The sequence below is a fragment of the Herpailurus yagouaroundi genome, unplaced genomic scaffold (genome assembly GCF_014898765.1).
Source record: "Herpailurus yagouaroundi ecotype Mexico unplaced genomic scaffold, PumYag 67569, whole genome shotgun sequence".
In the NCBI taxonomy this organism is placed as follows: Eukaryota; Metazoa; Chordata; class Mammalia; order Carnivora; family Felidae; genus Herpailurus; species Herpailurus yagouaroundi.
The window spans coordinates 1,815,536-1,833,187 of NW_024420375.1; the positions used below are offsets into that span (position 1 = coordinate 1,815,536).

General features: G+C 36.5%; 1 protein-coding gene across 5 annotated transcripts in view; it reads left to right on the forward strand.

The window, feature by feature from the left end:
* EDA (ectodysplasin A) overlaps positions 1-17,652 on the forward strand; it is a 445,999-nt gene that overhangs the window by 107,456 nt on the left and 320,891 nt on the right. The window lies entirely within an intron of this gene.

Consider the following 17,652-nt stretch of genomic DNA (forward strand, 5'->3'; position numbering starts at 1 on the left):
GATGTCTTCTTTAGAGAAGTGTCTATTCATGTTTTCTGCCCATTTCTTCACTGGGTTATTTGCTTTTCGGGTGTGGAGTTTGGTGAGCTCTTTATAGATTTTGGAGACTAGCCCTTTGTCCGATATGTCATTTGCAAATATCTTTTCCCATTCCGTTGGTTGCCTTTTAGTTTTGTTGGTTGTTTCCTTTGCTGCTGCACAATCTACTCTTACAAATGCCTTCCTACAGCTCCCTGGGGTGCTTTCCATAGCCATAGCCATAAACCTCCCAGTTCCCATCAACAGCTTCCTGAAAGTTCCATTTCCTGTATACTTCCACAGAGAGTAGCTTTTTGAAAACTTAATCATGTATGAGTATGTGTTTGTTCATTTACCCCTTTTTATTTTTTTAAATTTTTTTTTTCAACGTTTATTTATTTTTGGGACAGAGAGAGACAGGGCATGAACGGGGGAGGCGCAGAGAGAGAGGGAGACACAGAATCGGAAACAGGCTCCAGGCTCTGAGCCATCAGCCCAGAGCCCGACGCGGGGCTCGAACTCACGGACCGCGAGATCGTGACCTGGCTGAAGTCGGACGCTTAACCGACTGCGCCACCCAGGCGCCCCTACCCCTTTTTTATTTTTAATCAAAAGTTGTGTTAAGGAGTTGACTGCAACTATGCTTGGGTCATATTGATCTGGAAATAGTCTCCATAGTTAAAAGTAGTTACTAGTTTATGAAGTAGTCATTAAAGTTAACATGGCACATATACATTATGTATACTGCTTTTTGTTATAATTAATATTTGGTATGTTCTGATAAATTCATCCTTATTGCACAGAAGATTAATTACCTGTTTACCAAGTTTTCCAAAGACAGAATAGATAACAAAGCTTAAGAATTGAATATTCTTGCAGTGGACTAGATAACTTCAAAACTATTAGCCCATTCCAGAAGGAAAACTGCTGGGACTTAAGTTCATCCACTTGAAATTGCTCTACAGTTATCAAAACATTCAAAAGCTCAAGGCTTAGGATCCCATAGATCAGATCCTACCTTATTTTTTTAAGTTTATTTATTTTTGAGAGAGAAGGAGAGAGAGCAGGGGAGGGGCAGAGAGCAGGGGGAGAAGAATCCTAAGCAGCAACTGTGTTATCCCAACATGGGGCTCAAACTCACTAACTGTGAGATTATGACCTGAGCTGAAATTAGGTGTTGGACGCTTAACCCAACTGAGCCACCCAGGCACCCCAGAGTCTACCTTTTTGATACATTCTTAGTAAGGTTTTGGAGACTAGATGCAAGATAGTTTGTGACACATATGCTTCCCAAAAACTAGAATAGATTTTTCCTGAATAGTGGTATATCAGATGGTATATGTTTCTTCAAAGTCCAAATGTAATTATTAAGTGGGAAAAAAGATAGTGTGATATATGTATGCAATGGAATATTATTTAGCTATAAAATGAATGAGATCTTGCCATTTGCAACAGCATGAATGGACCTAGAAGGTATTATGCTATGTGAAATCAGCTAGACAGATAAAGACAAATACTATATGATTTCCCTTAGATGTGGAATCTAAAAAAAAAAACAAATGAACAAACAAACGAAGAGCAGAAACATACCCATAAATACAGAGAACAAGCTGGTGGTTGCCAGGGAAGAGCAGTTAGGACCATGGGAAAATGGTTGATGGTGAGTGGGAGATAAAGGTTTTCAGTTATGGAATGAATAAGTCATGGAGATAGAAGGTATGGCATACGGAATAGAGTCAATGGTATTAGTACTGTATGATGACAGATGGTACTATACTTGGGGTGTGCATAGCATCATGTATAGACTTGTGGAATCACTATCTTGTATACCTGAAACTAATGTAACATTGTCAACTAAAATTTTAAAAATTTTAATCATTGATTTCTGTTATCATAATTATTATTTCTTTCATTTTCCTTACCTTAAACTTCATTTGCTATTTTTGTTTAGTTTTGTTAAGTTGGATGGTTAGACTTTTCAATATAAGCATTTAATATATAAGCATTTAATATAAGCATTTAATGCTATAAATCTCCCCTAAGCACTGCTATAGCTGCTGAATAGGAGTGGTGAGAATGCATATCCTTGTTTTCTTCTTGATTTTATGGGGAAATTATTAAATCTATCACCATTAAGTATCTTTTTCACTCTAGATTTGTAATAGATGCTTATATCACATTGATGAAAATTTTTTTCTATTCTATTCTATTGATAAGTAACAAAAATTCAACTGAGTAAATTTAAAGATCACATTGTCTCTATTCAGCAATTCATTAGACAGCATCCCATCTAGCAAATATAAAGGAGCTCCATCAAGTTGCAGAAAAGGAAAGTTTTTTAAAGGAAGAGAGTGAACAGAATAAAATTAATTATTAGCAAAGAATGCATTGTTTTAGGCAAGGTTACCCTCCCTAGGGAGAATCCTATCTCAGTGGATTACCTCCTAGTGCTGACTCAGGTTAGCTGGTGAAAGGTCACATTTCCAGGAAAACCTGAAGCTGCACTTAGGTTAGGTATTAAGTTTTGCTGGAGTTTAGCATAAATGACTCTACTTGGGGCCTGCTGTCTCTTTTTAACACTAGTTTGCTTAACCTTTTTTTCAAGAATAGATGTTGATATTTGTCAAATGCTTTCTTGGTGTGCCTATGGAGATGATCATCTGCTTTCCTTCCTTTATTCTGCTGATATGGTGAATTACATTGATGTTTGAATATTTTACTGAAGATGTTAAACATCTATGTTCATAGGTGATATTGGTGAAGTAGTTTCCTTCTTGTAATGTCTTATTTGGCTTTAGTATCAAGATGATACTAGCCTCATATAAAATGAGTTGGGAAGTTTTCCCTTTTCTTTTATTTCCTGGACATTTGTGTGAAACTGGTATTATTTCTTCCTTAAATGTTAGAATTCACCAGGAAGGCCATTTGGGCTTAGAATTTTTCTTGTTGAAAGGTTTTAAAAAACAAATAAAAATTTAAAATAAATGTGCAACTATTTGAGTTATCTATTTCGCTTTCAGTGAGCTTTAGTAGTTTCTGGTTGTTTTTTTTTAAAGGAATTGGTCCATATTATTTAAGTTGTCAAACTTATAGGCAAAGAATTATTTGTAGTTCTTCCCTTATTATCTTTTTAATGTTTCTTGGGTCAATAATGATGCCTCCTTTTTTTATTTCTGATATTGATGATTTGTGTCTTCTTTCTTATTTTCTTGGTCAGTCTGGTTATATAGGTTTGTCACTTTTATTGATCTTTCCAAAGGACTGGATTTTGGTTTAAAAACAAAAATAAAAGAGAAATTGCATCAATTTCTGGTATTATCTGTGTCCTTCTTGCTTGTATAATTTGCTTTCTTTCTGTAGCATTGTAAGTTTGGAGGTTAGATTACTAATTATAGTCCTTTCTTCTCTTCTAATATAAGCATTTAATGGTGTATTTTCCTTGTTCACACTGCCTTAACTACATCCCAGAAATTTGTATATGTTGAATTTTCATTTTCATTAGGTTCAAAATATTTTATACTTGCCTTGAGAATTCTCCTTTAACTTATGGGTTCTGTACATGTTTGTTGTTTAATTTCCAGATATTTGGAGGATTTTTTGTATATCTTTATGTTTTTAATTTCTAGTTTAATTCCACTGTGGTTATTGAACATATTTTGTATGGTATCAATTCCTAAAAAAATCTTTTGTCATACCTATTAGGATGGTTAAAAAAATAATATTAAGTATCGGTAAAGATGTGCAGAGAATGGAACTCTTGTGCACTGTTGGTGGTATTGTAAAATTGTGTAATGAGTATGGAAAACAATATGGAGTTTTCTTTGTAAATTAAGAAATAGAACTACCATATGATGCAGCAATTCCACTTCTGGATATTTAACCAAAAGAGTCAAAAGCAGCGTCTCAGGGATATCTGTACGTCCACATTCATAGCATTGTTATTCACAATAGCCAAAAGGTAGAAGTGGCCCAAATGTACATTGATAGTTGAATAGATAAACCAAATGTGGTATATGTATATATATACATACACATACACAATGGAATATTATCTAGCCTTTAAAAGTAAGAAAACCCTATGGCACCTAAGACTGTGTTGGTTTTGTTAGTCCCCTTGCTTATGTTTAAATGTGGTAAAAATCAAAGTTTCAGAGCTGACATTTATTACATGAGGATTTCACAACATTGGAGTCAGTTGTTCAACTGATTTTCCGAGAAGCAGTATCATACAAAAACTAGGCTTAGAAGCAAACCAGCTAGATTTGAATCTCTGTGCAGATATTTACCATCTATAATGCATTGAAGATATTACTCACTAAGCTTTGGTTTCCACATTTATAAAATAGAGTTCCAAATAATTGAGTACCTATTTTATAGAACTACTGAGACAATTGAACAAACTGAAGCATATAAAATTATTAGCATAGAATCTGGTACACAGTAAATGTCCAATAAACACAGCTCTTGTTATAGCTATTGTTAGTGGTATTGTTGAAAAGTAAATGAAGCAAATTTGCATTCATTAATGTTACATTTTATCTCACTGATTTGGACCCATTGCTCAAATACACTTTGAATCTGGAGCTTGTCATGTGCCATAAATCCATTTAGCTGAGCCATCATGTTAAAAAAAAAATTCAAAAGACATCCTGTTGTCACATGCTACAATATAGATGGACCTTAAGGACATTATGCTAAGTGTAATAAGCCAGTCATAAAACGTCAAACACTGTATGATTCCACTCAGATGAGGCATCTAAGGTAGTCAAATTTATAGAAACAAAAATGGAATGTAATTACTGGAGGCTGGGGGAAGGAGGAAAGGAGGAATTGGTTAATGGGTATAATGGGTATAGAATTTTGGATTTGCAAGATAAAAAGCTTGAAATCCATTCCCTACATTATCTACTGAACTGTACACTTAAAAATGGTTAAGATGGTAAATTTTATGTTATGTGGGTTTTTTCATGCTTGACCACTTTTAATAATGAAACTTTAAAAATAGCCAAATTATGGATATAGCCCAAGTGCCCATTGACTGATGAATGGATAAATATATGGCATAAATACAATGGAATATTATTCAGCCACAGAAAAAAAATGAAATCTTTCCATTTGCAATGGTGTGGATGGAGCTAGACAGTATGCTAAGCAAAATAAGTCAGAGAAAGACAAATACCATATGATTTCACTTTTGTGTGGAATTTAGGAAACAAAACAATCATAGGGAAAAAGAGAGAGTGGCAAACCAAGAAACAGACTCTTAACTATAGAGAAAAAAACTGATGGTTACCAGAGGGGAGATGGTGGGGAGATGGGTTAAATAGGTGATGGGGATTAAGGAGTGCACTTGTGATGAGCACCAAGTGTTGTACGGAAGTGTTGAATCACTATATTGTACACCTGAAAATAATATTATATTGTATGTTAACTAACTGGATTTTAAATACGAACTCAAATAAAAAAGAGTCATATAGAGACTCCCCCACAAGTTGGGAGCCATTTAGACAAGCAGATATTTACTATTAACTAAAAAGACAGCATTAAAAATGAAAAATCCTCAAATCTAAGGAGAATGCTTGTTCACGTCTTTGATATGCATTTATATAAACATGAGAAAACAAAGAGTATTTTCATTTCAAGGAAATCAACTCTTGAGTCCTCACCTTTCTTCACATGTGATCTGTCTCATCTTCATTTTGACTGCATACCCCTCCCTACAGAACTTCATCTCCACTGACCTGCCACTTCCAGCACAGGCTAACCATGAAACCTTCTATACCCCATTCCTATGTGGGTTTTTTTTTTTTTTTAACCATGATTTGAAAAAACCTTTTTGTGGTTTGTTTTACAGACCAGAATATGGTCTAACTTTGTGAATATTCCTTGTGTACTTGTAAAGACTAATTTGCTCTTGCTGGGTGAAGTGTCCTATAAATGTCAATTAGGTAAAGTGTGTTAATAGAGTTGTGCAATTCCTTATTGATTTTCTACCTGTTTTATTGATTGCCAAGAAAAGGGTGTTAAAATCTCCAACTATAGTTATCAATTTTCCTATTTCTCCTTTTCAATTGTATCACTTTTTGCTTCATGTACCCTGAAACTCTGTTGTTAGCATCTTGCATGTTCAGGATTATTATGGTTTTTTGTGATTTGATCCTTGTATCACTATGTAATATCCCTATTTATTATCCCTGGTAATATTCCTTGTTCTGAAGTCTACTTTGTCTTTTAATGTAGCTACTTCAGCTTTATTTGAATTAGAATTTATATGGTATATAATTGTGCTTTCATTTTTAACTCATATGTCTCTATATTTAAAGTGGATTTCTTGTAGACAACATGTAGGGTTTTTAATTTAACCAGTTTGAAAATCTCTGTCTTTTATTAGGTATATTAAACAATTTATATTCAGTTTAATTATTGGTATGGCTGGGTTATATTCTACTATTATTTGTTTTCTGTTTGTCCCCTTATTCTGTGTTATTTTCCATTCTTGCTTTCTTTTGGGATGTGTTTTTTTAATGTTTATTTTTAGAGAGTGAGACAGAGAAGAGTGAGCACATGAGTTGGGGAGGAGCGAGAGAGAGAGAGACAGACAGACAGACAGACATGGAATCTGAAGCAGGCTCCAGGCTCTGAGCTGTCAGCACAGAGCCCAACATGGGGCTCGAACTCATGAACTGTGAGATCACAACCTGAGCTGAAGTCAGAGGCTTAACCAACTTAGCCACCCAGGCACACCTGGAATATAAGTGTATTTATTAGGCCATTTCAATTTATTTTATGGGAGTTTTGCTATATGTCACACTTGTATCTTGGTCCTTGCTCTATGGATGACAAGTCACACATACTTAATATTGCAGTGTCTGCTTTGAGTTAATAGTGCACTATATCAAGCAAAATGTAGATGCCTTACAATTGTATGTATCTGTTACCCTGCTCCACTTACCTTTATTATTGATATATGTACATGTGTATATGTATATGTATATATGTATTTATGTATATATGTATATATCTACATACATTGAAAATTCTACATATGATATCATGGGCTTTGCTTCCATTAGTCATACAGATTTTAAAGAATTTGAGTGTAATTTTTAATATTTACCATATATTTACTGTTTCTGTCACTCTTCCATCATTCTTAAAGATCTAATTTTCCCTGTGATATCCCTTCACTTGGGAAGAGTTTCTTTTAGAGAAGATCAGCTGGTGATGAATTCTCATAGTTTTCCTTCATCTGAAAATGTCTTTATTTCACCTTTATTTCTGAAGATTATTTCACTGTATATAGAAGTCTTGGTATACACTATATTTAGCACTTTAAATATGCTTTTCTACTGTTTTATGACCCCCATGGTTTTTTGTTTTGTTTTGCTTGAGAAATCCATGGTTCTTTGAATCTTTGTTCACCTATTGTACAACAGTAATTTTAAAAACCCTGATTTCAATATTTAAAAAAAATCTTTGGTTTTCAGCACTTTAGTTATGATGTACATAGACATAGCTTCCTTTGAGTTTATTATATCTGGGGTCAGCTGAGCCTCTTGAATCTTATAAACATGACTTTCACCAAATTTGAGAAGTTTTTTTTTTGTTTTTGTTTTTAAATTTTTTTTTTCAACGTTTATTTATTTTTGGGACAGAGAGAGACAGAGCATGAACGGGGGAGGGGCAGAGAGAGAGGGAGACACAGAATCGGAAACAGGCTCCAGGCTCTGAGCCATCAGCCCAGAGCCTGACGCGGGGCTCGAACTCACGGACCGCGAGATCGCGACCTGGCTGAAGTCGGACGCTCAACCGACTGTGCCACCCAGGCGCCCCAGCCAAATTTGAGAAGTTTTTAATCATTATTTCTTCAAATATATTTTATACCCAATTTTTTCTTTTCTTCTGGCATTCCAATGACGTTAGAATTTTTTTAATTTGTTAATATTTATTAATTTTTGAGAGAGAGAGAGAGAGAGAGAGGCAGAGCACAAGCTGGGGAGGGGCAGAGAGGGAGATACAGAATCTGAAGGAGGCTCCAGGCTCTGAGCTGTCAACACAGAGCTCAATGTGGGGCTTCAACCCACGAACTGCGAAATCATGACCTGAGCCAAAGTCAGAGGCTTAACCGATTGAACCACCCAGGTGCCACATAATGTTAGAATTTTTGATGTTGTTCCATAAGTATCTGAGCATTTATTAATATTTTTTCAATACTTCTGTTACTCTTGATAATTTCTGTTGATCTCTGTTAAATTTCATTCATTGTTCTATAATTTACATTATACTTTGAGCTCATCAAGTCATGTTCTCAAAAAAATTTGAGATCTTATTTATTTCTAAAATTTGCATTTTTGGGGCACTGGGTGGCTCAGTCGGTTACGCATCCAACTTCAGCTCAGGGCATGATCTCGCGGTCTGTGAGTTCGAGCCCCACGTCGGGCACTGTGCTGACAGCGCAGAGCCTGGAACCTGTTTCAGATTGTGTCTCCCTCTCTCTCTCTGACCCTCCCCCATTCATGCTCTGTCCCTCTCTGTCTCAAAAATAAATAAATGTTAAAAAAATTTTTTTTAATAAAATTTGCATTTTTTTATAGATTCATTTTTTTTCTGCTGAAACTACTGTCTTTCCATTCATTTAAAGTGTGTTACTGCATGGGGCATACTTTTTATTTTTTTTTAACGTTTATTATTGAGAGACAGAGAGACACAGAGCATGAGCAGGGAAGGGGTAGAGAGAAAGGGAGACACAGAATCCGTGGCAGGTTCCAGGCTCTGAGCTGTCAGCAAGGAGCCCAACGCAGGGTTTGAACTCACAAACCATGAGATCATGACCTGAGCTGAAGTGGTCGCTTAACCAACTGAGCCACCCAGGTACCCCTGCATGAGGCATACTTTTAATAGCTGTGTATTCATTTTCTATTGCTGTATGATAAATCACCACATGCTCAGCAGTGTAAACACATACATTTATTATCTCTCAGTTTTTGTGACGTCTGTCCGTGGCCTAGTTGACCAGTGTCTCACAAGGCTGTAATTAAAGTGTCCCCTGAGCTTCATTCTTATCTGGAGCTTGGGGTCCTCTTCCAAGCTTTCATGGTTGTTGGCAGACTTCAGTTCCTTGAAGCCTATAATTCCCTCCTACATGACCCTCTCCATAGGCAGTTTACATTATAGCAGCTATAGCAGCTTGCATCTTCAAGATCAGCAAAGAATCTCTCTTTGGAGTCTGCTAAGACAGAGCCTTATAGAACATGACATAATCACTGAAGTGATATCTCATCACCTTTATCATGTAATATAATCTAATTAGGGGAATGATATCCCATCATCTTTGTATTTTCTATTGCTTGGAAGCAAGTCATATATCCTGCCTGCACTCAAGGGGAGAGGAGTACACAAAGCCATGGCTACTAGGAAGCAAGAAATCTTAGGGTGTTTGCCATAAGCTGCTTTGAAGTGTTTGATAATTACAACATTTAGGTCATATAAGGCACCTGTTGATTGTTTTTTTCTTGAGAATTTGTCACATTTTCCTGGTTCTTTGTATCTTGAGTAATTTTGGAGTATATCCTGGGCATTGTGAAAGTAACCATGAGTTACATTATAATCCTGTAGAGAAAATTTTTTAAAGATATTCAACCAAGTTAGGGTTGGACCACAAATTCAATCCTACCTTCTGTGGATGGAGATTCTAATTTTAGTTCAGTTCCAAGTCATTAGCTTACTGTTTTATTTCTGTTCTGTGCATGTGCCACTCAGGTGTTTGAGTGCTGGGTTGTAGTTTAAATCTTAGTTCATTCCTCCTGCCCTTTGTTATGATCTGGGTCATAGCTTAAATCTTAGTTCATTCCTCAGTGCCCTTTGTTATGATCTTTTGGGTCTTTCCTCCACTTGTTCAGCTTTGGAATGAGCCCAGGACTTGTGTGAATGCATTTACAGGATTAGGAGATCTTTTTCTCTAGCTCTCTCCTATACAGAATTTCCTTCCAAAGCCCACTTTTGAGGCTATGGTGTCCCCTTTCCTGGTTCCTCTGGCCAGGAATTGTATCCCTTGGATTTTTGGTTGCTTACACAGCCATCACTGGCAAACAGCTCCATGACTGGGCAAAGCTGCTAGAGAACACAAAACCCAACAGAATTACATCTCCTTCTTTGGGTTATAGTAGTCCCTTGTATGGTTACTCTACCTGGTAACATGGGGTTTCTATTCAAATTTTCACAGAATCATGCCAGTATTCTGCTGTATAGCTCTGCAAATGAGATCCACTGTCAGGAAAAATCTGCAAGAGAAAAAAATATATAAAATATCCACCTTGTTGCAGGTACCTTTTCTGAGTTTTAACTCCCTTTCAAATCTACCTGCTTTTGGGGTGCCTGAGTGGCTCAGTCAGTTGAGCACCTGACTTCTGCTCAGATCATGATCTCATGGCTCGTCTCATGGGTTCAAGCCCCATGTCGGGCTCTGTGCTGACAGCTCAGAACCTGGAGCCTGCTTCGGATTCTGTGTCTTAGTCTCTCCCTGCCCTTCCCCTGCTCATATTCAGTCTGTGTCTCTGTCTCAAAAATAAGTAATCATTAAAAAAACATTTAACAAAATCTACCTGCTTTTGATTACTTTTTCAATCTTACAGTACTTGATTTTTGTTCATTTTTAGTTGTTTATCAGAAGAAGAGACAAGCTGTAGTGGGATTACTCTATCTTGGCCAGAACTGAAATTTGTCCTTTGACTTGTAAAGTATCTGCACATTTATATTTTAAGTACTTTTCTTTTAAACAATAAAGAGTTTGCTTGTGCTTTTTAAATCCAATGTGATAATACGTAGCTTTTAATTTGAATATTTACATAATTTTCACTTAATATAATTATGGTTATGTTTGGGTTTAAATTTACCATTTTGGTATTTGGATTTTATTTGTTCCATTTGCTGTTTGTTTATTTTCTTCCTCTCTATTCTTGCCTTCTTTAGGAATAATTGAATTTTTTTAATATAAATATATTTTTAAATATAAAAGTATACCTTTATTTTGCCTTTTCCATCCTTTGTGCTATTGTTGCCATATATTCGTTTTACTTCCATACACGCTATAAACCACAAGATGCATTGTTATTATTTTTACTGTAAACAGTCATTAATCTTTTAAGGAGATTTTTAAAATGACAAAAGTTCTTTTATATTTAGCATTTATGGCACCCTTTATTTCTTTATATAAATCAAAATTGGCTTCTGGAATAATTTTTCTTCTGCCTGAAGAGCTTCATTTAATGTGTTTTTAATGTAGGTCTGCTGCTCATTAATTCTTTCAGCTTTTGTTTGCCTGAAAAAGTCTTTATTTAGTGCTCAATTTTGAAAGACAACTTCACTGGGTAAAAAAATCCAGGTTGACAGATTTTTCTGTCATTACTTTAGAGATGTCACTCCACTGTATTCTAAATGGAGTAGTTTCTGATGAGATGTCTGTGATCATTCTTACCTTTGTCCCTCTATGTAATATGCCTTTAATTTGAATTTCAGGATTTTTTTTTTTTAGTACTAGTTTAAAGGAATCAAATTATGGGCACCTTATGTGGTTCTGTTTGTGTTTAACTTGATTGAGATTTGTTGACCTTTAATTTTCAGGCTTATCATCTTTAATAAACTGACAAATTTGGGCCATTATTATTTTTTCACCCTTATCTGTTTTGGGGAGTCTGATGATCTGTTCATTTAAAAAATTTTTAGTCCTTTTGCTCTAGGTGATTTATTTGGTATGACTTCTATTCCTTAGTGTTCAAGTTTACTTATCTTTTCCTCCAGTGTATAATCTATTATTAATCCCATTCAATATACTTTTCATTATAGATAGCATATTTTTAATCTCTAGACATTCTATTTTTTTATTTCAGTAAAGTCAGTAGTGATGTCGTCCATTTCTTTTCTGATTCTACTAATTCAATTATTATCTCTGTTTTGCTTTGTCAGTTTAGCTAAAAGTTTCTCGATTTTGTATTATTTTCAAAGAACCAACTTATGGTTTTATTGATTTTCCATATTATTTTTCCATTCACTATTTGATTAATTTTCATTCTAAACATTTGTATTTATTTATTTACTTTGAGAGAGAGAGCAGGGGAGGGGCAGAGAGACGGAGAGAGATACTCCCCAAGCTTGCTCCATGCTGTCAGTACAGAGCCTGATGCAGGGCTGGAACTCAACGAATTGTGAGATCATGACTTCAATCAAAATCAGGAGTCAGATGCTTAACCAACTTAAGCCACCCAAGTGTCTCGAGTAATCTCCATTCTAATCTTTATTATTTCCTTTCTTTTGCTTGCTTTGGGTTTAATTTGCTCTTCTTTTTCTAGTGTATTAAGATAGATTACTGATTTGAGATCGGCTTTTTTTTTAATGTAGACACAGCTATAAATTTCTAAGTATGGTTTTAGCTGCATGCCATAAATGTGATATGTTTTCATTTGTATACATATCAAAATATTTTGCAATTTCTTTTTTTGAGTGAAAAGAAAATTTTAATGTTTATTTATTTTTGAAGGAGAGGGAGACAGAGCTTGAGCAGGAGAGGGGCAGAAAGAGGGGGAGACACAGAATCTGAAGCAGGCTCCAAGCTGTCAGTGTAGAGCCCGACATGGGGCTTGAACTCGCCAGCTGTGAGATCACAACCTGAGCTGAAGTTGGACACTTAACTGACTGAGCCACCCAGGCACCCAAAATATTTTGTAATTTGCACTGTGATTTCTCCATCGACCCATGGATTATTTAAAAATCTATTGTTTATTTTCCATATATTTATGTATTTCCCAAATTTATTTGTATTAATATCTAATTTCATTACACTGTAGTCAGAGAAGATTATTTGCATGCTTTGTGTCTTTAGATTTATTGAGGCTTGGGGTACCTGGGTGGCTCATTTGGTTGAGCATTTGGCTCTTGATTTCAGCCCAGAGTCATGATCTCACTATTCATCGTTTCATTCCCCACATTGGGCTTTGCCCTGAAAGCACAAAGCCTGCTTCAGATTCTCTCTCTCTCTCTCTCTCTCTCTCTCTCTCTCTCTCTCTCTCTTGCCCCTCCTACACTTGTGCTCTCTGTCACTCTCTTTCTCTCAGAAAAATAAACAAAAATTATTGATGGGGCACCTGGGTGGCTCAGTCAGTTAAGCATCCGACTTCAGCCCAGGTCATGATCTCACAGTTTATGGGTTCCAGCCCCACGTTGAGCTCTGTGCTGACAGCCCAGAGCCTGAAGCCTTCTTCAGATTCTGTGTCTCCGTTTCTCTCTCTGCCCTCCCCAGATCATGTCCTTTCTCTCTCTCTCTCTCTCTCTCTCTCTCTCTCTCTCTCTCTCTCTGTCAAAAATAAATAAAAACTTTAAAAAAACTTAAAGAAATTATTGAGACTTGTTTTATGGCCTGGAATGTTGTCTAAATGTTCCATGTACATTTGAGAAGAATGTGTATTCTGTTGTTTTTTTTTTTTTAATATATGAAATTTATTGTCAAATTGGTTTCCATACAACACCCAGTGCTCATTCTAAAAGGTGCCCTCCTCAATACCCATCACACACCCTCCCCTCCCTCCCCCCCCCCATCAACCCTCAGTTTGTTCTCAGTTTTTAACAGTCTCTTATGCTTTGGCTCTCTCCCACTCTAACCTCTTTTTTTTTTCCTTCCCCTCCCCCATGGGTTTCTGTTAAGTTTCTCAGGATCCACATAAGAGTGAAACCATATGGTATCTGTCTTTCTCTGTATGGCTTATTTCACTTAGCATCACACTCTCCAGTTCCATCCACGTTGCTACAAAAGGCCATATTTCATTTTTTCTCATTGCCACGTAGTATTCCATTGTGTATATAAACCACAATTTCTTTATCCATTCATCAGTTGATGGACATTTAGGCTCTTTCCATAATTTGGCTATTGTTGAGAGTGCTGCTATGAACATTGGGGTACAAGTGCCCCTATGCATCAGTATTCCTGTATCCCTTGGGTAAATTCCTAGCAGTGCTATTGCTGGGTCATAGGGTAGGTCTATTTTTAATTTTCTGAGGAACCTCCACACTGTTTTCCAGAGCAGCTGCACCAATTTGCATTCCCACCAACACTGCAAGAGGGATCCAGTTTCTCCACATCTTCTCCAGCATCTATAGTCTCCTGATTTGTTCATTTTGGCCACTCTGACTGGCGGGAGGTGATATCTGAGTGTGGTTTTGATTTGTATTTCCCTGATAAGGAGCGACGTTGAACATCTTTTCATGTGCCTGTTGGCCATCCGGATGTCTTCTTTAGAGAAGTGTCTATTCATGTTTTTTGCCCATTTCTTCACTGGGTTATTTGTTTTTCGGGTGTGGAGTTTGGTGAGCTCTTTGTAGATTTTGGATACTAGCCCTTTGTCCGGTATGTCATTTGCAAATATCTTTTCCCATTCCGTTGGTTGCCTTTTAGTTTTGTTGGTTGTTTCCTTGGCTGTGCAGAAGCTTTTTATCTTCATAAGGTCCCAGTAATTGACTTTTGCTTTTAATTCCCTTGCCTTTGGGGATGTGTCGAGTAAGAGATTGCTATGGCTGAGGTCAGAGAGGTCTTTTCCTGCTTTCTCCTCTAAGGTTTTGATGGTTTCCTGTCTCACATTCAGGTCCTTTATCCATTTTGAGTTTATTTTTGTGAATGGTGTGAGAAAGTGCTCTAGTTTCAACCTTCTGCATGTTGCTGTCCAGTTCTCCCAGCACCATTTGTTAAAGAGACTGTCTTTTTTCCATTGGATGTTCTTTCCTGCTTTGTCAAAGATGAGTTGGCCATACGTTTGTGGGTCTAGTTCTGGGGTTTCTATTCTATTCCATTGGTCTATTTGTCTGTTTTTGTGCCAATCCCATGCTGTCTTGATGATGACAGCTTTGGAGTAGAGGCTAAAGTCTGGGATTGTGATGCCTTCTGCTTTGGTCTTCTTCTTCAAAATTACTTAGGCTATTCGGGGCCTTTTGTGGTTCCATATGAATTTTAGGATTGCTTGTTCTAGTTTCAAGAAGAATGCTGGTGCAATTTTGATTGGGATTGCCTTGAACGTGTAGATAGCTTTGGGTAGTATTGACATTTTGACAATATTTATTCTTCCAATCCATGAGCAGGGAATGTCTTTCCATTTCTTTAAATCTTCTTCAATTGCCTTCATAAGCTTTCTATAGTTTTCAGCATACAGATCCTTTACATCTTTGGTTAGATTTATTCCTAGGTATTTTATGCTTCTTGGTGCAATTGTGAATGGGATCAGTTTCTTTATTTGTCTTTCTGTTGCTTCATTGTTAGTGTATAAGAATGCAACTGATTTCTGTACGTTGATTTTGTATCCTGCAACTTTGCTGAATTCATGTATCAGTTCTAGCAGACTTTTGGTGGAGTCTATCGGATTTTCCATGTATAATATCATGTCATCTGCAAAAAGCAAAAGCTTGACTTCATCTTTGCCAATTTTGATGCCTTTGATTTCCTTTTGTTGTCTGATTGCTGATGCTAGAACTTCCAGCACTATGTGAAACAACAGCGGTGAGAGTGGGCATCCCTGTCGTGTTCTGATCTCAGGGGAAAACCTCTCAGTTTTTCCCCGTTGAGGATGATGTTAGCTGTGGGCTTTTCATAAATGGCTCTTATGATCTTTAAGTATGTTCCTTCTATCCCGACTTTCTCAAGGGTATTTATTAAGAAAGGGTACTGGATTTTGTCAAAGGCCTTTTCTGCATCAATTGACAGGATCATATGGTTCTTCTCTTTTTTTGTTAATGTGATGTATCATGTTGATTGATTTGCGAATGTTGAACCAGCCCTGCATCCCAGGAATGGATCCCACTTGATCATGGTGAATAATTCTTTTTATATGCTGTTGAATTCGATTTGCTAGTATCTTATTGAGAATTTTTGCATCCATATTCATCAGGGATATTGGCCTGTAGTTCTCTTTTTTTTACTGGGTCTCTGTCTGGTTTAGGGATCAAAGTAATACTGGCTTCATAGAATGAGTCTGGAAGTTTTCCTTCCCTTTCTATTTCTTGGAATAGCTTGAGAAGGATAGGTATTATCTCTGCTTTAAACGTCTGGTAGAACTCCCCTGGGAAGCCATCTGGTCCTGGACTCTTATTTGTTGGGAGATTTTTGATAACCGATTCAATTTCTTCGCTGGTGATGGGTCTGTTCAAGCTTTCTATTTCCTCCTAATTGAGTTTTGGAAGAGTGTGGGTGTTTAGGAATTTGTCCATTTCTTCCAGGTTGTCCAGTTTGTTGACATATAATTTTTCATAGTATTCCCTGATAATTGTTTGTATCTCTGAGGGATTGGTTGTAATAATTCCATTTTCATGCATGATTTTATCTATTTGGGTCATCTCCCTTTTGTTTTTGAGAAGCCTGGCTAGAGGTTTGTCAATTTTGTTTATTTTTTCAAAAAACCAACTCTTGGTTTCGTTGATCTGCTCTACAGTTTTTTTAGATTCTATATTGTTTATTTCTGCTCTGATCTTTATTATTTCTCTTCTTCTGCTGGGTTTAGGCTGCCTTTGCTGTTCTGCTTCTATTTCCTTTAGGTGTGCTGTTAGATTTTGTATTTGGGATTTTTCTTGTTTCTTGAGATAGGCCTGGATTGCAATGTATTTTCCTCTCAGGACTGCCTTCGCTGCATATCCCAAAGCGTTTGGATTGTTGTATTTTCATTTTCATTTTCATTTGTTTCCATATATTTTTTAATTTCTTCTCTAATTGCCTGGTTGACCCACTCATTCGTTAGTAGGGTGTTCTTTAACCTCCATGCTTTTGGAGGTTTTCCAGACTTTTTCCTGTGGTTGATTTCAAGCTTCATAGCATTGTGGTCTGAAAGTATGCATGGTATAATTTCAATTCTTGTAAACTTATGAAGGGCTGTTTTGTGACCCAGTATATAATCTATGTTGGAGGATGTTCCATGTGCACTCGAGAAGAAAGTATATTCTGTTGCTTTGGGATGCAGAGTTCTAAATAGATCTGTCAAGTCCATCTGATCCAATGTCTCATTCAGGGCCCTTGTTTCTTTATTGACCGTGTGTCTAGATGATCTATCCATTTCTGTAAGTGGGGTGTTAAAGTCCCCTGCAATTACCACATTCTTATCAATAAGGTTCCTTATGTTTGTGAGTAATTGTTTTATATATTTGGGGGCTCCTGTATTCGGTGCATAGACATTTATAATTGTTAGCTCTTCCTGATGGATAGACCCTGTAATTATTATATAATGCCCTTCTTCATCTCTTGTTACAGCCTTTAATTTAAAGTCTAGTTTGTCTGATATAAGTATGGCTACTCCAGCTTTCTTTTGGCTTCCAGTAGCATGATAAATAGTTCTCCATCCCCTCACTCTCAATCTAAAGGTGTCCTCAGGTCTAAAATGAGTCTCTTGTAGACAGCAAAAAGATGTGTCTTTTTTTTGTTATCCATTCTGATACCCTATGTCTTTTGGTTGGCGCATTTAATCCATTTACATTCAGTGTTATTATAGAAAGATACGGGTTTAGAGTCATTGTGATGTCTGTATGTTTTATGCTTGTAGTGATGTCTCTGGTACTTTGTCTCACAGGATCCCCCTTAGGATCTCTTGTAGGGCTGGTTTAGTGGTGACAAATTCC